General features: G+C 40.9%; 1 protein-coding gene across 1 annotated transcript in view; it reads left to right on the forward strand.

Moving 5' to 3' along the window:
- Positions 1 to 27,769, forward strand: part of LOC122814860 (phospholipid-transporting ATPase ID-like) — a 2,026,011-nt gene that overhangs the window by 118,500 nt on the left and 1,879,742 nt on the right. The gene's annotated exons all lie outside the window — the stretch shown is intronic.

Here is a 27,769-nt window from a genome sequence, read left to right on the forward strand (position 1 = left end):
TTACGCTACGCGCCACTTCGTGGGTCGCTATTTGCCCTCATTTGCATGGTGCAATACCGCACACAGTGTGTTTTGCATACCACGCCAGGGCGGGACGGTCCGGCGCACGCCGGTAGTGCACGTGGAATTCATTCATACCTGAATCGCTAAGCAGCCATATTTGGCGTTATAACGCCGACGCTATGCTGGCGCCTGGCGCAAGGTTCATGAATCCCGGGGTCTGTCTTTCTAATTTATTCATAAGATAAATGGGTAAACATTTCAAGAAAGAATGCCTTGTTTTAGAGGTGAATCAGTCATTTCCTCAGAATCATACACTTACAAGTGGAGGTTGAGGAACTGAAATCCAGAATATAGGCTGAAGGTAATTAGTGGAGGGTGAGGAACTGAAATCCGTAATACAGGCTGAAGGTAATCAGTACACCACAAGCTTATCCCTCTGAGCCAAACTGAGCAGGGAAATGGTATAATAGTATACCAGCATCATTGTTCACAATGTGCTTACAAATATAATATTCACTGGACTTTCATATCAACTTACAACTCAAATACAACATTACAGCATTCACAGACACAATTAATTGATTCTCCAAGCAGGCATAATACTGGAACATACACTCAACATACTCTAGATTGGATACTAAATACCCATTCAGTTTCATTGCTGCTGGTGTACTAACAACATCTTTAGCACAACCCAATCTAAGTCTTTTAGAAAAATATACAATCCTCATCCAAACCTAAACTACAGACATCAGAAACTGGAACAGACTATCCTTTGGACCTCTACAATAGGAGCCAACATCTGACTGCTGCAGGATTAAGCACATCACTCACTGCCCTTAACCATGCCATCCACAACTTTAACCAAACAATAATAAGTATTCTGGACAGACATGCTACAGTTAGATTTGTCAGAAGGAAAGTCAGGATGCTGCCATAAATATATAAAACAGCAAAAGACTTAATGAAAGCCAGGAACTTATTCTGGAAATCTTTTAATGCAACAGGAAACAGGCATTGTCTAACCAAATACAAAGAACTTGCGAAAAAATGCCAGCAACAAATACAGCAGGCCAAACAAAACTACTAGTTCAGCCTTCAAAACAGAACCCTGCGGCCTTTTGGATGCCATTAACAAACTCTATGAAAACCTTAGCAGCCTTGTGCTCAACCCTTTACATCCTCCCAATGATCAAGCCACAGCCAACTCCTTTACCACCTACTTCCACCCTATTGTTACCAAATACTCAAATACACTCTACCAGACCCTGTCTTTTCAAACAAAGTAATCTACAACATCCACTCCTTCTTTCTCCTTTAGGCCAGTCACATTGTGCAATCTCATAGATCGCCATTAATAGATAAACTTCCTCCAAAGTTCATAAAACATGTATGGTCTAACACCTCTTACTGTATGTATCAACAGAAGTCTTACAGAAGGCCAGCTCCCAGCTTTGTGGAAGGAGTGTAAGGCCATTCCTGTCTTCAATAAAGACTGCCCCTTCTATGGAACATGCATGCTGTCCATGTGAAGCTGAGTTTTTTTTACCCAATTTAAACACAACCTAGACCAGTGGATGGGCAATAGGCCATTTACACTGTGCCTGGCACCCATGTCCCTTATGGACAGAGGTAGCTTATAAATTCCTGGCCCTCAATGTCCTATTTGGATATAGGACATCATTATTCTTTTGGAAAAACTGGCTAGCCTTAGAAAGGCCATCCAAGTTGTTAGTCTACTAGCAATCTATGAATCTGTCAACCTGTGAAATTTGAGCAAGGAGAACAATTACAGAACTATCTCCACACTCATACCTCTCAACCTCTTAGACCAAGAAATTTGGACAAAGCCATAAATGAAAGTGGGCCAAAGGCCTAAAATAGGGACATTTTTAAAATATTGTTCTTACAAACTTAGAAAGTTAATAGAATAACAGGCTTTTCATTAGCATGAATTTTCTGAAGGATATGAAGTCTGAAACTCAAATGTCCATCATTATTTTCTAACTTCAGTCTTAAACCATTTGCCACTAATTTGCCAGAAAACCTCAATTTTATAAAAACGGGCCAAAAATGTGACGCATAAATCTGGACATTCTGCGAAAATCTATACACTTGAGAGGAATGTCCACACTTAGCCATGTCCTAGAAAGAGTAGCTCTCAGCCAACTACTGCAACACCTTCTAGATCACAAATTAAGCAAAACATAACATGTTTCTATCCTGTACATAGTACAAAAGCTGCATTAGTAGAAATAATAGATTATATTGTATCCAAATATGGCAAAAGTAGAACAGCTGCAGCTGTTTTCATTGTTTTAAGACCTTTGATTTGGTCAACCACCAGCTACACTGGCATACACTTCAAACTGTAGAACGCACAAAAAGCACTCAACTGGTTTAAAAGCTACCTACATAAGAGAACCCAAACACCTACTGCTACAGAATTAATATCAATACTGGAATTCATTGAAGCAGTATCAGTGGTCCTCTATTACTCACCATCTTTTCCAACAGTATGTACTTTCACATATCAGGCCTAAAATTTCTGCAATGCAGCAATGACTCCACAATTCTTTGTAGTGCCCAAAGAGCACTCTGTATTCTTTCTGAACTGCAAAACCCAGTCATGGTATTATTATGGTGGCTCTTTTGAAGCAAAATGAATAATACATGAAAAGAGAAAGACTATGCTATTCAGCCCAAAAGGGTAAACAGTATCTCACTCACTAATCTACATAAATAATATAGCATTGATATAGTAAATCACTATAAATATTTTGGCTTATTTTATACACAACAAACTCTCTTTTAATGAGCATATTAATTGCATCATCCAGACATTCATGAGAGGCTTGGTGCCCTACACTGATTATACACTATTTGGCACTTACCTCTACTAAAACTATTGCTGAATCTCTACACCTATCCAAAATTATTAAATGAAATCTTACCTGTTGACAGCCTTACTATAACTAAATTTCAGAAACTAAAATCCACTTACCAGAAAATTGCAAAGTTTTCTGCATAACCATGTTGCATACTACAACAGCTTAGATGGATGACCTATAAAAATATACTTAACGTCTTTTACATGGCATTTACCTATAACCTTATATATAACTAAATGTCAATCACTATTGCCTCTTGTTATACAGTACACAGACTGAAAGGTTTGTACTATCCCCCACGAAAGACTTACTATCCATCAAAAAGACCACCACTAGAGTAAGAGACTAAGCACCAAACTACATCCTACCTCACTTGTGGAATCCCTTACCCTAACACCTACAGGAAGCTGTCTTCAGGAATTTAAAAATCATGTATGGAGAAGCCCTTGGCAATGTAACATCTTGCTTAAGCTTGCTGTCACTTAACTACCCAGCACCACAAACTAGCGTGGACCCCTACTTTACACATACCTTCATATATAAGCTCTGGGCTGATTCTTTTTCAGTCTCCACCGCATATTATCAGTCTCTCTTACCTATGTATCCAGGCAGAAATACTTTTACCCCTTCATTGATAGGATCATAGAAAATTACTAGGCTATTGGTCCTGAGGCCCTTACAAGCCTAGCCAATAACTTATCTCATGTTCCAACAAGTCAGCACCGAATGCCCCTGTCCAGAAGGGACATAGGTGGAATCCCAGGGGAGTATTTTCTGTTTCCCATCCAGTTATCCAGGTTGTTCAAAATCTGCTTGACATGGAGAAGGAGCCTTTTCCACAGAAGGGGGAGTCTCTGTGAAACAAATCTGTCCCACCAATAAGTCCTATTGATGTCACAGACCAGGTTGAGATTATGTGCGTGGGTTACTCGAGTGGATCTTGACTTGCAGATATACAGCAGTCTCATCAAGGTGGGGTCTAAGATTGCTTTGCATGCCAGATGGAGGTCACATCTGAGGAATCTGTATTAGACTGAGTAGAGGGACAGTGTTTTTAGCCTATCTGTGTATGGTAAATGTTTGAGGCCCTGGATTCTCCTTGTGAGAAACCTCTGTGGTCTCTCCAGCTGCTGCATATGCTTTGTGAGGGACATGCCAAAAGGGGCATTGTACTCGATAATCGGTCTTATAAGGGAAGAATACCTATACAAGGTTACATGTAGAGATAATAAAATTCAACAAAGTAGAGATATTAAACATAAATTAATGAAGATGACCGAATGTTCTCACTTAAACTTACCTGGTGGTAGTTAGTTAATTTCTTAATAAGGAATTGTGCATACATATAAAAATTGAAGATGGAAACATGCATCCAGCTCACAAAACTTTTGAAATGAAGATAACAAGGACTGCAATAGCTGAGCCATAAAGGCTCAGCAAACATCTTCCCGAGGATTCAAGGCTTCATCATGTTAGCGATGAGCAGCAGCACTAATGCCATAGTCACACTGCTCATCGTACTTACACAAATACAAGGAAGGGTTCATGGCTGGCCAGGATACGGTGCAGAGCAGCATGAGCACAGAAAGAAGAACCATTCAAGTCTGCCTACGGGCACACCTGCTCTTCTAGATCACGCAGACAGCCACAATGACTACCAGGGTTGAAAATACTGCAACAACAGCAGTAACAGCACAGTAAAGAAAAGTGTACTGAGTGCAATGTACAGTGAAACAACTATTTACTGAACAAAATAATGGAGGGGGACAGTAAACAGCAAGGGTAACTACAATGGGCAGGGAAAGTGTGCTGATGAAAATCGCACAGACATGAATGATAGGAATGAATAAAGAGGAAGAGGGCATGGTAAATATAGAAATGTCCCAAAGATAGGATAGGCCAATGATTGTACACTTCTATGATGTATCAGTAATATAACATTATGCACATATGGATAGCACAGTACTACTGTTTACACTTTCTGAGCAAGTATTTTGATATAAACACACATGATAATATATATGTGATGATCATACATGATTACATGTCAATGGAGGTGAATGGTTGTGATATAAACATCACTGACACACTTGCTGGAGAGGACATTTAGCAAGGATAGTATATACAATAGGGGGTATGTGCATACTCTGGACATCTGCAAAATGACTTGCTTGAATATGACTGACATGTCACCATAGCTCTCAACCAATCAGGGACACATAGCAACAGACACTTGGACAAATGTAGAAAGGAACAGACACAGTAATGAACACTCTAAAAATATTATGACCACTAACCTGTGACATTGACAGAAAATGAGATAACTTATTATACATGTTCTGCAGTAACAGACATACAACTGTAATTATTGTCAGTATTTTATATAGGGAATTCACTACCCCTTCCCCAAAAGTGACAACTTTCTTTTTGGGGGGGTTAAGGAGGATAGTGTTAAACCTGGAGTTGAAAGCAGGGGCAATCCTGATGAGTTCAGAGGTTTGCATAACACATAAGTCACAATCCCCCACTGCAAGAATCAAACCCATGCCATTGAAGTTGACATTGAACTGTGCATTTACTGAGTGCAACACAGAAAGACATTATCACATATGCATCTAGTAGAACACCTTGAAGACAAGTCAGCAGTGTCAACTCCTAATGGGTATGCATTCCACAGAATAGTTCTGTATGGCCTACCAGATGTAGGAGCTCACTGTGCCAAATGTGATACACTTAACTGAAGCATCATTGCCTAATGTAGGTATAGCCCATGCAGATAACAGCACATACAAACATCATACTATTATGAGTGGATTCCCTACACACAGCTGGATAATGCATGTATCTGCCACATGTCAGAGCAATTGATATTGTCTGAGGTATCTGCAACTGATGTGTGAATTAAGAAGTGGTCCATGATAATGACTAGTACAGCAGTACTTGAGAATGATGCCAATGAATTAACATTGCCCATGAGCACAAAAATTACAGCAGTGCAAAGTCAAGTGCCAATGATCGGGGAGGCTGTCACTCTAATACTGTACACATGCCAAACAATACATGGAGCATAAAGTACATATCAAACCTCAACACATGCCACATGATCACTGTCCCCCCGACACTGTCAGTGAAATTGTTATAGTACCATGAAATCCTAACATACATCCATATGTGTTCATGCAAACTATCAAGTAGTAATACTGATGTGATGTAGTGGTACATTTGTGATGCAGTACGGTCACGTTATAGCTGTACCTATACTACAACTGGACTTCAGACTATATATCACCTCCAGATAAAACCTTGGGTATGAATCACATGCGACACAGTAGAACTGTTAATGCAGTTGTATAACTCAACTATTTTACATCATTACATCACTCACACATCATATGCATATATGTTTATCAGTGGAAATGCATAGGTGAGGGCCCTGACACCATTGGTGCACACATTACAACTGAGGTGGATGTGGTTCATGCAGAACACTAGTACTACCACAAAAGTGCAACTTTAACACTGTTAGAGTGCACTTTATAGAGGATGACATCATCAGTGTATGATGAGAAGAAGAAGTTTGGGAGAGTGTCTGACAGAGCTGTGGACATGCATTATGTTGCAAAAGTGCCTCCAGACTTATAGTTAAAGGATGACACACACACAAATTAACTGTGGTGACTGAGGTTAGAACCCCCTACCTATTGAGTTACACAAGTTAGAGAACACAGTATTTAGCACACGATCCACTGAAAAGTCTGATTTCAAGACTATCACAGTGCACTTTATGGAGAATAACATTGTCAGTGCATGCTGAGAAGATTTTGGGATGGCTATTTGAAATTGCTGTGGAGTCATGTAGCAGTGTAAAAAGTATCTCTCAAATGCTACTTGAGTGAGGACAGCAGGACCTGGACTCATGTTTATCTACCTACACACAAGTTGACTGTGAAGAGATTAGAACCAAGGGAACACAGTACTTAATTGTCATGCCACCACAGAAGGATGGCCTTAATGATGTCAGAGTACGCTTTATAAGAGGATGACATCATCAGTGTATGCTGCAAAAAAAAAGAATTTTGGAGAAGTGTCTGCCATAGCTGTGGACTCGCATGTCAGTGTAAAATTATCTCCAGACCTATGACTGAATTAAGACTCACACATGAGTTGACTGCTGTGAGATTAGAACCCCTACTTATCTATTTACAGAAACAAAAGAATACTTATATGTACCACCATAGAAGCCTAACTTTAGGAGTGTCAGAGTACATGTTATAGAGGATGACATCATCAGTGTATGCTGAGAAGAGGATGTTGGGAGGGCTGTTTGAAATTGCTGTGAAGTCATGTAGCAGTGTAAAAGTATCTCCTGAATGTTACTTGGGTAAGGACAGCAGGACCTGGAGTTATGTTCATCTGGCTATGCACCACTGCAAACGTTGGACTTTAACAGTGTCAGAGTGCACTTTATAGAGGATGACATCATCATAGTGTTGCAGGTAACATATATTGTTATGAAACTTGGCTGTAAAGCCAGGATTTCTGATATGACTGTATGAGCCCAATTTACAGAAGTACTTATAAATACATGTTGGCAACCTAAGTCAAATAAGCTGTCATGAATGCATCTTGCAGAAGTGAGACAGACTTCTACCTATTTTTCAGGATGTTGGATAGATGACACACACACACACACACACACACACACACACACACACACACACACACAACTGGGAAACACCAGTATTGTAATGATGAAGTTACATGTCTTCATATGCAGATGAGGGCATGTCCAGATTAATACAATTTACAGACAGTATCAATGGGATATAATCATGCATGACCAATGTCCATTGTCACTGTAAACCCATACTAAACATAACAATGCAGTTAGTCTATGTAATTCTGGAGTTTGTATGACAATGGCCCAAGTACTGATATATCATGTGCAAGTGCATTGCTGCAGGGCACATATGAATATCCAAAAGTGTGTGTTCAGTCAAGCACACATTTCACTGCCATACTTTTGTGTTTATGAAAGCATTTCCATTAATTTCAGGATTACAACCCATTAACCAGAGTTAGACATGCTATACACCTCTTCACAAAGTGCATCACTGAGAAGCTGATTTGCTGGGATGATGGCAAAGTATTAGCACATGTGTGATTAGAATTTCAGGAATTCAACTTAGACTTGTGCAGTAGCAGTGTCCTCTGGTGCTCATTGCCAAACTGTATGCAAATAAGGACATACAGTAACTGACATGATTGTGGTTAACTGCAAAATACATCTGTTTGTTGTTAATGTTTCATGTATCAGGCTTACCAGATATGTTATGGGAGAAATTGCTGGCAGTTATTATGATTTGCATGCTGTCGTCTTTCTTTGAAATGTTGGAACCAAAGTTTTATTACATATTGCCTTCCCCGTTTGCATGAAGTTAAATGCAGAGCAAACACAGTTTTCTGCTTAAGGAAAACCATGAAAATTTTAATGTAATCCACCTTCCTTTCTGCAAACAGGTTCAGTAGTGATGGGTGGCCCTCAGCACTCTGGACAGTACTGAGAGTGGAAAATACACCAGCAGTCTTCTTGTCTTTGCGGCACAGCGTGTATGTGCAATGAATTCCTAACTGAACACAAATGAATCAGGGTTCAAATCCAGCTGATTCCCTTGTTTTACAAATGGTGACAGCTAAGTAAATGTGATCAGGACAGCAAATGTATCAATGACTGCACTAAAATATGTGTCTTCTCCAATTTGTATCAGTAATGCCTACCTCAATATACTTGTACAACTAGTAACTGCCTTGCAGGCCTCACTGTAAATTACAAGTTAATTGTGTGCATAGCCTGCTAGAAATGACAAAGGGTGGTACATATTTTGAAATTATTAGTTTGACTCAGCAGATATGTTAACTATCGGCCACCTAACCCAGAACGAAGCACTAACGGTGGAGGCGTGTCCATATTCATTAAGGATATCCACACCTCCAGGCTAGTTGCACAACATAATGCATCTGCGATTATCCAAGTGCAACTAACTCTGGGCAAGACCACAATCCAAATAGTAGCTTGCTACAGACCCCCCACCATGCCCCAGGATTCCCACTCCTCATTTCTTGATACACTGGAAAGTATTGGGGTACAACCCAACACCCTAATAATGGGCGATTTCAACTACCCCACCATTAACTGGGAAAACTACTCATACCAACTCTTTTGCTCAACGTTTTCTAGAATTCAGAAATTCCAACACCTTGGATCAACTTATTCACACCCCCACCAGGGGCAGCAATATCCTAGACCTGGTCATTACCAACATGGGAAACCGGTGTTCCACACCAGAGGTCAATTCCTCGTTGGTCAGATCCGACCACAAGCTAATCAGCCTAGACGTCCACATCCCACCCTCACCCCCAGTTAGGGAAACCATTGTAAAAAACTTCTCCAAAGCCAACTTCATACTTCTTAAGACAGAAGTGGCAAACTTCATGACACCCATGCAGACGGACAATAGACGTATGACTGCTGAATCCTACACAAATGCACTTTATAAGCACTTCCACAAGTGCATGGATCATGCTATCCCTAATAGAACCAATATGTTATCTTCCAAAAAAAGGAAGCCAATCTGGTGGTCCTGTGCCATAAACAAACTCTACAAAAGAAGAAAGAAACTGTTGCAAAAAAGAGTAAAATTACATGAATGGAGGAACTCCCTGGTCAACCTCAGTAAGAAGCTGAGATCCCTCATAAAATCCTCGAAAGCTAGTTACAAAAACAAAATTGTCACTGACTCTAAAGACAACCACAAAGCATTCTATAGCTATGTCAAGAATCTCAATGGGAACACACAGATTTGCTCTGAGTTACAGCACAATGGAGCTAAATATACAGAACCAACTGATATTGCCAACATCCTAGCAGATAGGTTCAGTGCTAACTTTACCCCCCTCTCACCCCCTAGTGGGCCCATCTCTATACTGGAAGAATGCAAAGTTCCTATAATCACGGCTACACAGGTAAAAAACACACTCTCCAAGGCCAAGAACACAGCATCCATGGGACCTGACAATATCCCAGGCTGCGTTCTACACGAACTACAGAATGAACTGGCACCCTACCTAAGTACCATGTTCAATCATAGCCTCACCTCAGGCTTTGTACCCACTGAATGGCGCACCATGACGGTTATCCCACTCCACAAAGGGGGAGCCATGACGAACCCCGGGAACTACCGCCCCATTAGCCTGACGAGTCTGGTCTGCAAGGCCATGGAATGTATCATCGTGGAACTCATAAACAAAGACATTGGTAATCTCCAAATTCTGGACCCTACCCAGTTTGGATTTGTAAAAGGCAGATCATGTCTCCCAAACCTGATTGACTTCTTTGAAGCAGTCACCAAAGCCATAGATGAGGGTAAAATGGTTCACACAGCTTATCTAGATCTCGCCAAGGCTTTCGACACCATCCCCCACTCTGGAATTATAGATAAGCTCACTAAACTAGGTATAAATCCCTATGTCACAAGATGGGTTGCCAACTGGCTCATGGACAGAACCCACACTGTGAAAGCAGCGGATTCCAAATCCGACTTCAGACCAGTGACAAGTGGAGTACCACAGGGTTCAGTCCTGGGACATCTCCTGTTTGGTATCTGCTTCTCTGAAGTGCAGGCTAACACAGAAGGTCTTTGGCTAACAAAGTTTGCAGATGACTGCAAACTAGGAGCCATAATCAAAACTCCTAATGATGTGGACAAACTACAAAAGGGCCTCACTGAGACAGATACCTGATGTCAAAGCCATGGCCTGAAGCTCAATGCCAAAAAGTGTATTGTCATCCCCTTTGGTAAAAACTCTGTACCCATGGACTACCACATAGCTGGCAGTCTACTTAATGCCAAAAATGTGATGAGACCTTGGGACACAGGTGGACATTAGTCTCTCCTTTGATAATCACATCGCCACAGTGGTCAGGAAATCCTTCTACGTGGCTCATCTCATCACAAAAGGATTCTCATCCAGAAAAAAAGAGGTCATTGTTCCCCTCTACTCATCACTCATTAGACCCATTATAGAGTACAACGCCCCTTTTGGTATATACCTCACAAGACATCTACAACAACTGGAAATACCACAGAAATGCCTCACAAAGAGGATTACAGGCCTCAAACAGATGCCCTACACAGACCATCTAAAAAAACTACAGATTTACTCCATCGCATATCGCCTACTCAGGGACGATCTCTGCCTAACATACAAAGCTATGTCAAACCCAGAGCTGTTGGACATGCTCCACTTAAAGAAATCCCAATCCCTCTGAGCTACACGCTCTAGGGACCTAAACCTTGTCACCACAATAAGCAGAACATGCTGGAGGGATAGATTCCTGTCCCAGAGACTTCCCATACTCTGGAACAGACTACCTATCTATGTCAAACAGAGCTCCTCATTAGCACTCTTCAAGAAAAATCTTGATGATTGGATGGGAAATGGGAAATTCACTCTAGGGATCACTTCTGTGGCTCTGCTTGACAGAGGCACAGGAAAATAATTTTCTTGGGTGGCGAAAGCCAGGGTACATTTTTTGGCTAGGCTTATATAGGCCCTAGGGCCAATAGCCTAGTACCTACCTATGAACCTATGAACTATTTGTATAGGCCTGGATATCCTGAAAAGTGTGTGCAGTATGCTTTCTCACAGTAAGGACAGTTTCCACATCATAGTAGATGGACATTTCATCCACCATCCTACTAAAAATGCTACCATATATTCTGATGAGACAGAGGAGGTGATGACAATCACAGAGCTGTAGGGGATGTAGGAGGTAGTGTCCTGGCACATTCATGAACATCCTGATGGTTCATAGGTTCACAGGTGTTTACTAAGCTAACAACCACAAAGGTCTTTTTAAGCCAAGCCATGCACCTCAAATCTCTGACAAGTACTAGTACCCTTAATAAGTGTAAGCAGTGGGGTTTTGGAGATGAAACATTTACAAGTAGGGGGTTGAGAGGTGAACCATTTGCAGGCTGTGTCCATTATTAGAGACATAGTTGCTAAACCAGGAATTAATTTCTTGTTCCCCATCCAATTGTCTAAGGTACACTTGAATTGGGTTAGGGAGGAACTCTTCTTCACATGGACGAGGACCCTGTTCCAGAGAAGGGGTAGTCTCTGGGATACATACCTCTCTCTCCAACAAAGCAAGGTTTAAGTCTTTTGAAGAGATAATTCTAGTGTTGTTTGAACTGGAAATTCTGGTGTTGTTTGTTTTACTGATATGGAGGAGGTCCATCAGAGTGGGGTCAGACAATGCCATGCATGCCAGACATAGATCTCCATTCAACAGCCTGTAGAAGACAGAATACAGGACTAGAGCCTTGAGACACTCTGCATAGGACATGTTACTTATCCTCTGTATTCTTTTAGTGAGAAACCTCTGTGGACATTCCAGTTGTTGGGTATGGCTGGTTAGGTACATACCAAAGGCGGCATTGTACTCAGTGATAGGTCTGATAATTGCCAAACACAGTGGAACAATAACTTCCTTGGACCTAGATGCCATACCTTTGTTTATAATTTGTGCATCATAGAATGATTTCCTCACTACTAGGCACGTGATGGTCAAAGATTAGATTACTGTCTACATGTGTATCCAAGTCCCTGACTACTGGGTCAACTCTTAGGCATGTGTTGTCAATATGATAATTACCAGGGATGAATGACTTCCCAAAGAATACTATTATGCATTTCTTGACATTTAGTTTTAGTCCATGACTCTGACACAAGTTGTTTGTCTGTGTCAGCCCTTCCTGGAGAACATTTGCATTGGTGGGGGATTCAATGACAGTTCCAAATGTGCAATCATCTGTAAATTTAATTAGCCAGAGGCTATTGACATTGGCCTTGACTTCAGAGAAGTAAATGCCAAAAAGTAGCAATCCCAGGACTGATCACTGAGGAACTCCGCTTGTGATTGATCTCTTTGTTGAGGAGGACTCACTCTCCATTCTAACTTCCTCGGTCCTGTCTGAGAGCCAGCTGGCTATCCACTGGATGACATAACTGGCTATCCACTGGATGACATAAGGGTTTGCACCTAACCTCTTGAGTTTGTCAACAATGCTTGAGTGGCATATTATGTCAAATGCCTTGGCCAGTTCAAGGTAGGCAGTGTGAACCATTTTGCCCTCGTCCAGTGTTTGGTGACCTTCTCAAAGAAGTCCGCCAGTTAAGTAAGTATAGCTGAGTAAGCATGATCTGCTCTTGACAAAACTAGACTGGGTTGGGTCCATCGTCTGGACATTTCCTATGTCATTATTGATTATTTCCATGGTAATTCTTTTCATGGCTTTGCATATGAGACTAGTGAGACTTATGGGTTTGTAGTTTCCAGGGTCTATAGATGGTCCACCTTTGTGTAGAGGGATGACTGTTGCTGTTCTCCATTCATGAGGCAGGAAGTCTGTTTGGAGGCTACAGTTAAATAGCAATTCCAGAGATCCTGACCGCTCATGTTTGATGCTATTTAGAAGGCATCCTTGGATATTATCTAGGCATACTGGTGCAGTGTTCTTGGCCTTAGAGAGAACATTAATGACCTGTTCCCTAGTGATAGGAGGGGAGTTATATTTGATGGTATTTCCTGAGGGAAGGTTGAGGGAGAGAGATGGGCACATTTGGAGTTGAATCTGTTGGCCAGTAGGTTTTCTAGATCTTCTGGCTCAGTATAGGTGGCTCCATTTGCAATGGACTCGACATACAATTGTGTATTGTCTTTGAGGTTGAGAACATAGGTAAAGAATGCCTTGTGGTTCTCCTTGGCCTGGGAGGTCATGTTTACCTCAGATTTGGTGTTGGTAAATTTTATTTGTGCTCTGAGTTGTTTGTTTAATTTGATGACTTTTATCCTGCTGGTTGCTGCACCTCCTTTTTTGCCATGGTTTTCTTCCTTCTGTTATATAGATTTTTGATGTGATTTTACCAGGGTGGATTGTTTTTTTGAGTTAGTTCTGTACTTCTTCCTGATGGGTACAGCTGTCTCTATGCTGCTATTAACATGCTTATAGACGTTTTCTATAAACAGTTCTGCATAAGCAGCAGTGCTCTTAGGGTTTATGAGGGCTTGAAATTTTGCTAGGTTATCACTTAATAGTAGGAAGCTTGCCTTAGAGTAGTTCCTGAATATTCCAGGCTTAGCTGAGATATCGGGTTTTATTTTGCTTCAAAGGACTCCATTTTATGGTCTGACCTTACTAGAGAAGACATTACACTAGGGGGTTGTAGCACTCTCCTATATTAGTGAGGACCAGATCTAGTATGGTTGCACCCCTGGTGGTATATTGACAGTCTGGTCCAGGAAGTTTGTGTTTACGACATCCAGGATTCTCTATGCCTGTACATTTGGTGTTGTATATGATTCCCAGTTAATAGTGGGGCAATTAAAGTCACCTATTAATATGGTATTGGGTTGGATGTTGAGAGTTTCCAGTAAGTTTAAATATATGGTATGGGTTTCCTGAGTCATAGAGGGGGACCTATAGCTTGCAAGGACATTGTATTGGATTTTGACTATGATGATTTGAACATGGAGACACTCAAGTGCATTGTCCTGTTTGACCAGCCTTGAGGTATATTTATTTTTTACGTAAATTGAGACACCCCCACCTTTATTTCCTGTCTGTGTAGTTGCTGGTCTAAATGTGTGTAAGGCATTATAACCTTGTCCTGTTGGTGTGCTCTCCATAACTTTAAACCACGTCTCAGTACTGCACAGACATCCGCATTTGCTAGAGTGAAGACAGCTTCTAGTGAGGGCAGTTATTTTGTTCAGACTCCTACCATTGAGCAGTAACACCTTTAGATTTTCTTGGTTTTGATTTGCTATGTCAGCAGTACTTTCAGTTTGGCATTGCCTAATAAGGCACTATCGGGGAGGACAACATTTTAGCAAATATTCAAAAGCCTAGAGGGGAGAGGTGTAGACTACCCTGGCAGAGCACCGTGATCTGTGGATCATCTCCTTCCAAGCTGACAAATATTACAGCCACTTAGAATAACACCAGAAACTATGCCAATTATTAAAGTCAATCATCTTTTGTTCATATTGTGGTATCATCCTTGGAGAAAGTAAAATGCTGCTCAATGCTAGGCTCATACCAACCTGGGACACATATTGTCAGAGCTCGATGATGTCTCTCTTCATATAGTCTAGTGAGGTAAGTCTAAGGTCATTTACAACCACATGGACTATGACTGTGGGTGATGTGTTGGTATGACATGTCTTCTCAATCAGAATATGTCCTACTCTGTAGCATGAATTGCATGAGATAAGGATAGAGGAGATATAGAGTGACAATAATTAATATATCCATATACATCTGTTTGAGGAAGATGACGGACATCTAAAATGTATTTGTGCCATGTGGGAATTGATTTTTGACAGTTATATCAATTGTGACCTATCTTACAGTTTACTTGATAGGCAGACATATCATACTTATGTAGGAGAAGTGGTAGCCAGATGGATAGGGAACAAATATACAAGAAAGAGACCTCTGAAAACAGCCCTTAAGAACATCTATCTCCTACTGCTGGTTTATAAGCCTTGCAAAGATGCAAGCATACATTTTTACACCTGATCATCACCTGAACATTACACAAAGGAATCCTACACCAGAGTTTGAAACCTTGCACACTACAGGAGCAATGATAACCTATTGAATCAAGGTAGCATGTTGGTATTATCCATCAGCAGAGTCATGACAGTATGAAAAACCACCAGATGACCTTTGCATCTATTAACCTAATAGATATACACACGTAAAGAGGGGTGGAAGTGAAAGGGTGAATAATGGAGAGAGATGGGCATACACATAGCAATGTCTGGTGTAACGGGACATTCCTGGACATGTTTTTGGTTGTGTTCTCATTATTAACCTGCCATGCTCTATAGTATGAAGCAACTGATAAAGAGTTATTCCAGCAAAAGTTGCCTTGTGCGAATGCAAAAAGAGCGACACAAATACATCGAAATGCATTTGAGCATTTCGATGTATTTGTCATAGGGCAAGGAGGTAGTTGGCCAACTACCAGGAGTTGCCCTTTCTGTTGCTATAGTGTGATCTTGGAGTTGGTATATTTAGTTAGGGGGAGTGTGGGGGCACAGCCCTCCACCTATTTATGCTTTCAATTTAGTTTTTTTTCACGAACGGCCGCGTGAATTTTTTCCCTAGGAAAAAATTTGATTTTGTGGCCGTTCGCGATTTTCAGCTTTCATATAGGTGTTGACTTTTATGTAGTCGCACATATGTACTTTCGCTGAAATAATATAGACCCAGGTAAAGAAGGATTAGGGGAGGGGCAACAAGGCAGGCTTATGACAAGCAGAACAAGATCGGATAAATATCTCATACCCCTGGATTCAATAAATTCCGTGCAAGAATAAAACTATTCTTGCACAGAATGGTTCATATCCATTTAGCACAGCAGCACGCCTTGCATATTCATGAAGGCATGCTGCTGTACTCCCTTTATGGACACAAACCATGAACAAATGCAGGGGCCGTGTCCAAGTAGTGCACGGACACTGAACATGCCCCTGCACTCAGAAAGTTTCGTACAGCACTTTCTAAATCGCTCTGGCATAATATTAGAGATTTACTGTAATATTATGCTAGTATTTCACTGTCCGTGGATACTGAAATGAAATGATGATCATTTCAGTGTCCACGGACAATGGAATAAACATCAGCATGAAGAAAGCAATGCAGGGGGTGCATGACAGGCTCTGTGACAAACCCCCTGCTTTGCCAAAGTACCGTCCGACATCCCTGCATGAAATGTGTGCAAATGCACAAATAATGGGAGATAAATCCCTCAAAATGGACAAAACATACGCATTGCCCACTAAACATAGGAAGTTGATAGAAAACATGTTGTACATTAGCATGAATTACTGAAAGATAGAAGTCTAAAAGCAAATGTATGGCAATATTCCCTTACATCAGTGCATGTTGACAAAGGTACAAACAATGGGAGGAATAAATAATAAAACAGGGACACATCTGAAATATTGCCCTCACACACTTAGAAAGTTGATAGAAAACAGGATATGTATTAGCAGGAGTCCCTGATGGATAGAAGCCTGAAAGCCAAATGAATGCCATTATTTCACGACTGCAGTCCTCAATGAGTTGTCAGAACACCACAAGACTCACTTATATAACATAATAATATAATAATAATATATATTTTTTTCTAGCCTAAGGAATGTTTAAGCATAGTTAAGCAGATGTGCGTGTTATGGCCCACCCCTTAGCATAGCTTAAACATCCCATAAGAGATAAATGCAAATATATAGGTGAAATTTTCTAGCCAAGATAGTGTAGTGGTTAGAGTCTGGTTTTTACATGCAGGTGTTCACAGTCTGAGTACCAAGACAGGCAACTTATTTTTCTACGGGAAAGTAGTGTTAAAATTATTTTTGTAAACTTAAATTATGTAGCCAGTGTTTTTTTGTCAACCAGGGTAGTGTAGCAGGTCCAAAAGTGAGATGTCAGTCTAGAAAAAATGTGAAACCTCCATATAAACACAAGTGCCCCATACAGTATAGTCACACAAGAATATAATTTAATGAAAGCACATTGGAGGGATGTCATGGAAGGTAAACATAAAATTATAATATATCAGTAATGAATCAATTCCACATTCCTGATACTCTATAAAATTAAATTTGAGCAATGCTAAGTAGTGTTCAGCAATGCTAGGTGTAAGCATTGCTTAAATGTAAATACTAAGCAATAAGTAGCCCAGCTAAACGGATTTGTGCATTGGTAAGCAGTGCTCAACATCTATCCCTTTAAGCACTGCCAACCTTAGATATGTGGGTTTGCGTGTCACTTAGCTTAGCTCAGCATATTCAAAATGGTCCAAATGATGGCAAAGGGTGGGAATATGGTTCTATTTAAACCTCACAGACAGGAATATAGCCAAATCCAGTTGTAACTCATATTTGCAGGCACTATAGCTGGCATTGGAGAGGGATTGTGCTTTTGGGGACAATGCTGGGGCATTCAGGAGTCCAGGGCCATGATTGGACTCCTGGTGAAAGACCATGAGGAGAGACTGCTGCAGGGCCAGTACCAGCTCTCCCAGTACAAAGTGGAGGCCTGGGATCATCTCGCATGTGATCTCACCAGTGCTACTGGCATCCCTCAAACTCTGAGCAGGTCCAGTACCATGTCGCTGACCTCAAGCATAGGATGAGGGAGCTGTTAGACCAGTGGACCCAAGACACATGGGCACTGAATGTCCCAGAAGTGTGTAAGTATCAGTATCAATTAGTGTTTACCAAAGTCCAACCTGCGTATGTGATTGATAGGTATGCATAAATGTTTCTTTATCTCCTGTACAACTGCAGTTGAGAGGGCTGTGAACATAGATGCTCATGCCACAGGTTGCTAAGGCTGCGCCAGGAGTTTGGTGAGTACAAATCTAGCTTGCAGTATTCAGGGCAAATAAATAGAAAGGATTAGAATGTCAACTGCCAGTAGGTTAAAATGTATACTGTGTGTAATGAATAAACAAGACATTAGCAGAGTAATACTGATGTACACGATATCTATCAATAAAAGTGTCAGTACCCTTCAATAAAACTAAAAATCCAGACTGTTGTGTTTACTTTGGTATGTGGTGGTATGAATCTAAATGTGTACAGGTTCTGCACAGCAACTATGGCTCTGACAGCATGAATTAATTGAGGCTCATCGACTGTGGAGCTGTAAAACAGGAGATCAACTATATGAAATGTTACACGCACCAAGATCTGATCCCTGAATAGTAATGTGTAAACTATTATACTGTATCCCCTACAACAGTGCTTTGTGTTAACCATTGCTTTCCAGATTGTAATATGTCAAAGTATTAATATACATTACAAAAACTATCTGCCATGCATGAATGTCAAAATTATAAGTTCAGATTGTCCAACCAAGAGAGTATTAGACAGAAAACAGTCAAACAAATAACAGCAGGTCCTCACTAGTGCATTGTGTCAAAACACAACCTTATTGTACCTTTTTGCACAAACAGGCATGGTTTGAATCCCAGGAGTGGTAGTAAGCTGTATGTATAATTTCACCCAAGAATATGTGAATATGTGTAGAACCAGTCAGGTAGTGTTAACAGAAATTTCCTCCACAGGTATGCCAGGTAAGGAAATGTTTCTATTAGCTGTATGAAGGCTGTACTAATACACTGTGCACAACACTTCCACTGTCCAACCCCAAGGCTGCAAATGACAGCAAGATAAGCACATACACCAAGTGGCTTCTTCAGATAAATGTCCCTCAAGTGTCATGCTGTCATAACTAGTGGTCACCGCTGCCAATACCCAGAGTGACAGATAGAAATCCAGGCAGAGTATGGCAGTAGCACACACACAGCATGAGTGCAGGGCACCCCTGTCAGTGTCACATATGTAACCTTGAATATGTGAATATGTGTAGAAACAGTCGGGTAGTGTTAACAGATAGTTCCTCCACAGGTCTGCCAGTTAAGGAAATGTATGTATTAGTTTTAAGAAGGCTACTTTTACTAAAATACACTGTGTACAAACATTCCACTGCCCAACCCCAGGCTATAGGTAGATGTAAAGTGAGGTCACACCTGGAGAGTAATGAGTAGAGTAATGATCAGTACAGTTGTGAACCATCAATGCCTATACAGTTGTTAATTGATATCTGTCTCTGTCCCCCACGCTGTCTGCACCAATAATTCATACACATAATCAATGGGTATGTTTTTATCCAAAACTACTGTTGGGACATGTGTGCTATTGTTCTATAAATATTGAATCATTTGATTATTAATGTTCCCCATTCAAATACTATCATTGGTGGCCTATTGCTATCAATGTAATTTGCATGCCGTTATGATGCCTACTGTTGTTCCATTTATGCATGTGTTCTGTTTGCTATGCAACTGTTTCAAATCTGTTGTTTTGGGTTAATTAGAACACCCATGCATGCTGTTAAAACTAATTTTGCAATGTTTTGTTCATGACTAACCAACATATTTTGTAAAACCTCAACACCATAGCATATCTGGGAAGGCAAATCCTGTTAGATCTGTCTGTTCCACCTCACCTGGCCATGGCACTGGGCCCCAGAACATCTGGGATCCAATCCAGGACCTCCTTATCTGCTGGTCCTGCACCACCTTTGGGTGGAACCACCTCAGGGGATGAGGCCTGCCCCCCCCCTGATAGCAGGAGAGGACAGGAAACCCTCACCAGTAGCCAGGTCCAGGGTTTGGTGCATAGCGCCATACAAAAGGAGTTTGGTGGACAGCTGCAGCAGATTGAGGGCCACCTGGTGCATCTTGAGGGTCAGGTTGCCCCTCCTGTCCAGTCCCCAGTGCAACCATCTTTGGGGCTGTGAAGGTGCAGTGGTGACTGCGCATGGGTGGGGACCTCAGTCCCACTGTATCCATTTGAGGGCTCATGGGCATCAAATTCCCAGTCACCCTCCCCATCCAAGGCATTTACCCCCCCCACATGTGTCATATACCGCCCCTGTCTGCTGTCTTATCTGTCTTCCTACCCAACTTACCTCCCCAAATATACCTACTATCCTTCCCCAACATCCCACTCTCACCTTAAAAAAAAGGGCATCTGTTTCCAAAAATAAAAAATTCTGCCCCATACATAGCTGTCCATTTGGTACACATGTCCACTGGACATATGTAATCTGGTCCAATTGGCTTGACAACACATTACTGGTATCCTCACCCCCTCTCTCAGGGGTTTGAGTGTTCAAATTCACCTCCAAATTCTGTAGAAATTCACATTTGTTTCTGTAGAAGAAATGGACAGCTATGGACCTTTCCTACACCCATCCTGCACACCACTAGCTACCTTTCATACTGTACTTCCCTGTGAGTGCCCCTTGTTTCACCACTTTCCTATCACCCTTTTTTCTTTTCTTCTAAAGAAATTAGCGTGGGGGTAAATGGGAATAAGTGGCTGTAAGTGAAGCTAAACAGATAAACCATAGCTTGGCATTGTTTACCTTCACACAAACTCATGTAAACCCACTTACAACTGCTTCAAAGTGCCTTAATCACTCTGTATCCATCAGACCTTGTTCTGGCCAGAAACAAAATTGTCAGCTCTGCCAAGTCTCAAACCCAGGATGCTGTGCTCTACAATCACAGCAACACACCACTACATCATCTGAGCTGTGGGAGTCTGTAATGCTTTAACAAACATATCATGCATTCTGTTTATTTAACATTAATAAAAAAAATCAGTCCCAAGGCTTGAACCCATGACCCTGTATACTACAATCAGAAAAATGTACCACTACACCACCTGAGCCATAGAAATTAATGCTGCTTTTTCAAACATATCATGCCATAGAGGTATACAGCATTAGGAAGAAAACTCTGTGGAATCATTCATGTGTTGTATATATATATATATATATATATATATATATATATATATATATATATGGGTCTACTTTACATGGTCGACATTTCAAATTGTCGAAGACCATATGGCCGAGACCATATGATCAACATTTGAAATGTCAAACTTGTAAAAAAACAAAAAAAAAAACACTTACCTTAACACTGCTAGCAGGGGGGGAAAGCTCTGCGCCCCACACCCCTTGTAACTTAAACATACCAACTCCGAGATCTCATTACAGTGCGGAAAATGGAAATCTTTCCATTCCGCACTATGCAGAAATGCTGGTTCCACATGTTTGACATTTCAAATGTCTCTCATATGGTCTCGGCCATATGGTCTTCGACATTTTGGAATGTCGAACATGTAAAGGGGACCCATATATACATATATATGTATATAAATATTTATATATATATATATATATATATATATGTGTGTGTGTGTGTGTGTGTGTGTGTGTGTGTATGTATATAACATGCAGTGCAGTAATACCTCAGAACCATCCCTCTCTACCTATTAGTGCAAGAAATCTGTACAAAGGCTGTAAAAGGGGGAAAATGGGCCACATATAGGGACATATTTTAAATATCGCTGTTATAAATGAAGACATTTGCTACAGCAACAGGGTGCATTTCTGCAGACAATTACTGAAGAATATGAGGATGGAAACTGAAATGAATAAAACAAAATCCACGTCAGCAGAACCAGTTGCAAAGAGTCCAATATTATTATATTGGACTCTTTGCTGCTGGTTCTGCTGACGTGGATTTTGTTTTATTCATTTTAGTCTGTTTCAACTTCTGATGGAAACTGAAATGTTATGTCATTATTTACTGGCATAAATTCTTGGATCATCACAGTGATTTACCAGACAAATACAAATAAATTGTGGAACAGAACAAATGTATGGGCCAAACATCTGGACATTCTGTGAAAATCCTGGCAGTGGAGAGGTATGCTTAGAACACCTTAGTGGAATGAATCTGGACCAAACCTGACAAAGTGGGGGGGGGGGGAGACAAAGGCATGAAAATGGGGACATATCCAAAATACGTGAGTAGATAAGCTGAGAAAGTTGATGTAGTAACACTTTATGAACTAACATATATTGTCTGAAATATCACAAGTCTGGGACTCAGTTGCTTCTTATTAGTTATTGACCTCAATCACCACATCATCCCACTGATGTATCAGGAATACACAACAGTTATGGGGACCAGACCAAAGATATCGGCCAGACAATTGGACATCCTACGAATGTGTGGACATAACACAACATTAGGGAAATTACACTCAGCTACCATGCAACATCCAAACTACAATCAGATTGACATAACACTACCCAGATCCAGCTCTGGGGAATTACACATGCATTTACAAATATAACAGGCACTACAGGGATGTAACACTAGTGGAAAACAGACACAGGTGTGAAAGTGCATACTCACAACCAATTGCAGCACAGTCACAGCAACATACTAGTAAGCAAACTGAGCACTACAGTATAATGACTGTGTGAGTAACAATATCCCATTTGTCACTCACATATTACCCCTACATATACTGCCTCAAGCCCCAGTGTAGTGGGAATCTTGAGGTGTTACAGGACATGTCACGGTCTGCCTGTACAAACATATACAGGTGATAGGGAACCAGAAACCAGAGCAGCATGCACAGTCAGATAGAAAGGGCCCATGACACTCACATGTACCCCCCTCCCTACACAGCCCAAATAACATGTACACACTGCACTGCTACACAATCCTGACAGTCTGTTAACAATGGCCAGACATACACAGATGTCTCAAATGCACAGTTTCCCACAGAATGTATAGGCACAGGACTCATATCTATGGCTGGTGCCTTGTTACATGTCTGGGGGTCTATGACATCACTGGGATGGTAGCAGAAATGGAGGCAATAAATAATGATACTACATACCTCTGAACCTCTTAGTGCGTGACATCTGGACAAAGCCTGGCATAATTAAGGGACAAAGACCCAAACACAGGGGTATATTGGACATATTGCTGTTATAAATTTAGACAGTTTCTGGTGTCACAGGGTTTGTTGTCACATATCTTTTCTGAGGGATATGAAGTCAGTAACACCAGTGGATGTTAGCATTTACTGACTGCATTCCCCAGAGTATCCTACTGATTAGCCAAGGACAACAACTGTCTGGACAACAGACCAGACACATGAGCCAGGCATCTGGACAGTGTATAGGCCTCTGGACAGTGTAGAGGTATGACCACAGTCATGTAATAGAATGGAAATCCCCTGACAGCTGCTAAACATATCACCCAGTGCCTTATGAAGCCATAAGACCACCATGACACTCCCCCACATCAGCTCTGGGCAATTACCCATGTATATTCAAATATAACATATACTACAGTGATGGAAATGTAGTGAAAAGAAAATAATGGTGTAAACCTGTCCACCCAAAAACATTTGCACCAGTCACAGCTAGATACCAGTAACCAAAATGAACACCAGAGTAGAACGACTATATGAACAAACATATCCTGATTGCCAGTCACACACTACACTGACATATACTGGCCAAAATCACAGTGTATTGGGAATCCTGAGGTTCATAGGTTCATAGGTAGGTGCTAGGCTATCTGCCCGAGGACATTTATAAGCCTAGCCAAAGTGTGTCGGCTTTCACCGCCCCATTGATTAATTAACTGATCCTCTGCCAAGCAGAGACAATGAAGTGATCCCAAGGATGTATTTTCTGTTACCCATCCACTCGTCAAGGTTCCTCTTGAAGAGTGTTAGTGAGGGGATCTGCCTGATGTAATTTGGAATTTTGTTCCAAAGCATGGGGAGTCTCTGTGACAGGAATCTATCCCTTTAGCATGTTCTATTTATTGTTGTGGCAAGGTTTAGCTCACTAGAGCACGTGGCTTGCAGTGACTTGGATTTCTTTAGGTGGAGCATGTCCCATCAATTCTGAGTTGGGCATGGCTTTGTAAGTCAGGCAGAGATCACCTCTGAGTAAGCGATATGCCACTGAGTACAGCCGGAGTTTTTTCAGTCGGGCTGCATAGGACATATGTTTGAGACCAGTAATCCTCTTGGTGAGGTACTTTTGTGGTCTTTCCAGCTGTTGGAAGTGTCTTGTGAGGTACATCCCAAATGGGGCATTGTACTCTATAATGGGTCTAATGAGTGACAAGTAGAGGGGCACTATAACCTCTTTATTTCTAGATGCGAACCCTTTAGTAATTAGATGGGCCACATAGAAGGATTTCCTAACTATTTTGGAAATATGATTGTCAACGGAGAGATTGCTATCTACCTGGGTCCCCAGATCTCTTATTACCTCTTGGAGGTGTTACAGGACATTTCAGTCTGCCCCTACAAGCATACAGATAGACTCCCAGCAGCTGTAGCAGCATGCACAATCAGATAGGTAAAGGAAGCATGGCACTCACATCTGCTACTCTCCCTGCCCAGCCCAACAAACATCTACACACAACACTGCTACACAATCTTGGCAGTCTGTTCACAATGGCCAGACATACATAACTGTCATATGTACAGATTTCCACAGAATTTCCAGGGTGTGGAACCATAATCCTGGCCACTGCTGCATACCACAGCCAGGATTCTGCTAGGTCACTGGAGTGATAACTAGAGTGCAGTCAGTAATTAATGATATACCATATCTCTGCACCTCATAGCGCAGGACATCTAGACAATGTATGACATACTTAGGGGGCAGGGGGACAGAAAGAGGGACATATCACCCATAATGGTGTTACAAACTGAAACAGTAGCTGGTGTTACATGTGTTGTTGTAACATAACATCCCTGAAGGATATGATGTCTGGAACACCAAAGGATGTCAACAGTTAGTGGCTACAATCCTCACATTATCATTCTGACCTCACAAACACAGACATTGTTCGATTAACCGACCAAACATAAGCAAACCTCTGGCCTCTCTGTGGACAACATGCCAGTTGAGAGGTATGTCAGAGTCATATCACTGTCAGATGTCAAGTCACTCAGTAAATGCATGCCCAGATGAACCCTGTCAATCTAGCAACCCTCCATGTGTATAACAGCACTAATGACATACAAGGTGTACCCAATTCTGGAGCTTTGTCCCCCATGTTGTTGGGCTGTCTTTACATGTCCTGTCCTGTGAGGTATTCCCACCTACTGTCTGTGAAGCTGTAGCCCCCACACCTTCATAATGTCCCCTATACAGGCAAGGAAAAGGGGCAAGGCCCACATGAAGGATGTCCCATATGTTGGAACTAGCATCAGTTTCCAGGCCCCACACCACAATGCTATGTGGGCAACTATATAGCTGTATGGCCTCAGCAATACCTGACAGGACAACGTCAACCCCCTCAAGGTAGGTTAAATGCCTGTGGTCGACAGCAGCAATACACACCTACCATCATAGGTGGAAATAATCACAGGACGAGCCAGAAAGGAATAGGTTCCTCATTGGCTGCCTTGTCGTGTTGTTCTGCACAAGCAAATAAGGTCACAGGTGGTGTACACCAAGGCTGTATTTGAGTGCAAACTGGATATATCTACCAAGGCCAATCACTAGGCCTTCCAGACATGTGTCTGCAATTCCAGAGACAACATACAAATCTGCTCTTTAGTGGTGGTTAATAACACCACATACACATATGCCGTAGATATAGGCAACTGGCTGCAGACAGGAGAAATGTAAACTTCACCCCCTATCCCCATAGGTACACACGTGTATGTACAGCACCTGCCCCCTCCCCTCATGATCAGGAAGCAGGTCTGTAATGCTTTTCAAAGGCAACACATAGAGGTCTCCCTTGGCCTTATATTATTCCTGATTGCATCCTACATGAACACAGGCATGGGCTCTCAGACCCATTCTGCAGTGTAGTCAATCACAGCCTGAGAACTGGTGTCATCTCATCTGCACAGAGGACAGACAGAAAGCTGATAGAAAACAGGTTATGCATTAGCATGGATGTTCTGAAGGATACAAGTCTGAAACTGAAATGTATGCCATTATGTCATGACAGCAGTCCTCAATGACATGGCCAAAAACCTCAATACTCTCCATTTAATATAATAATATAATAATAATATGCAATAGGAGATAAATAAAAATATACATTTCAAATCCCCAAACCAAGGTAGTATAGTGGTCAGTCCCAGCTTTGCATGCAGGCATACACGGTTTGAGTACTACAATAGACAATCCAATTTTACATGGGAAAGCAGTGCTAAAAGTACTATTTTCATATTAAAATATGTGGTCAGTTATTTTTGTCACCCAGGGTAGTGTAGCTGGTATAAAATGGAACTGTGAGTGCATATAACATGTGAAACCACCCATGTATACATGTGTCCCATACAGTATAGATACACCCCTTGCTACTGTAAGGAAAGCACATTTTATATTTTAAAAGAAATATATAAATAAATATATATATATATATATATATATATATATATATATATATATATATATATATAATATAATATAATATAATATTATATTACATTATAATAATATAATGATATAATTATGGTAATATTATAATATTATAATAATATAATATTACAATATTATTATAATAATATAATATATATAGAAACATATATAAAAGATATTTTATAAGAATGAACTGTGAGCAATGGTTAGCAGTGCTCAGCTATGTCTACCAGGTTTAAGCATTGTTCAAACATGAATGCTCAGCTAGCTCAGCTAAATGGATTTGCGCACTGGTAAACATCGCTAAGTGAAGCTAACACAGATTAAGCATCTGTACATTTAACCATGTGTTGCCATCATTTAGCGTCACACAGAACTTTGCAAACCCGCTTATAACTGCTGAAAACTGCTTTAATCATCCTGTTTCCATCAGCCACTGTTCTGCCTAGCAACAATATAATCAGCCCTGCGAAGTCTCAAACCATTTGAGTTGTAAGGATTGCTGATGCTTTTTCAAACATATCCTGCAGTAGAGTCATTCGCCAGTAGGGAAAAGATTCCGTAGACTCAGGTCAGGTTTTGTATTTATACATGTACACATGTATATATGTATGGAGATGCATAAATATTGAAAAATATATACATAATATATATATATATATATATATATATATATATATAGAAAATATATCCATATCCATATATATGTATGCTCATAACATTTAGTAGAGTCATACATCACAACCATACCTCTCAAACTCTTAGTGCAAGAAATCTGGCCAAAGGCTGTCCAAATGGGTGAACAATGGGCCCAAACTAGGGACATATTTTAAATATTGCTCTTATAAATGTAGAATGTTGCCAGAGTGACAGGGTTTGTTTCAGCATACATGTTCTGAAGGATTTGAGTTCTGCAACTGAAATGTATGTCAT

This window comes from Protopterus annectens, chromosome 1.part1 (assembly GCF_019279795.1).
Source record: "Protopterus annectens isolate FY-2018-M chromosome 1.part1, PAN1.0, whole genome shotgun sequence".
NCBI classification, from domain to species: Eukaryota; Metazoa; Chordata; order Ceratodontiformes; family Protopteridae; genus Protopterus; species Protopterus annectens.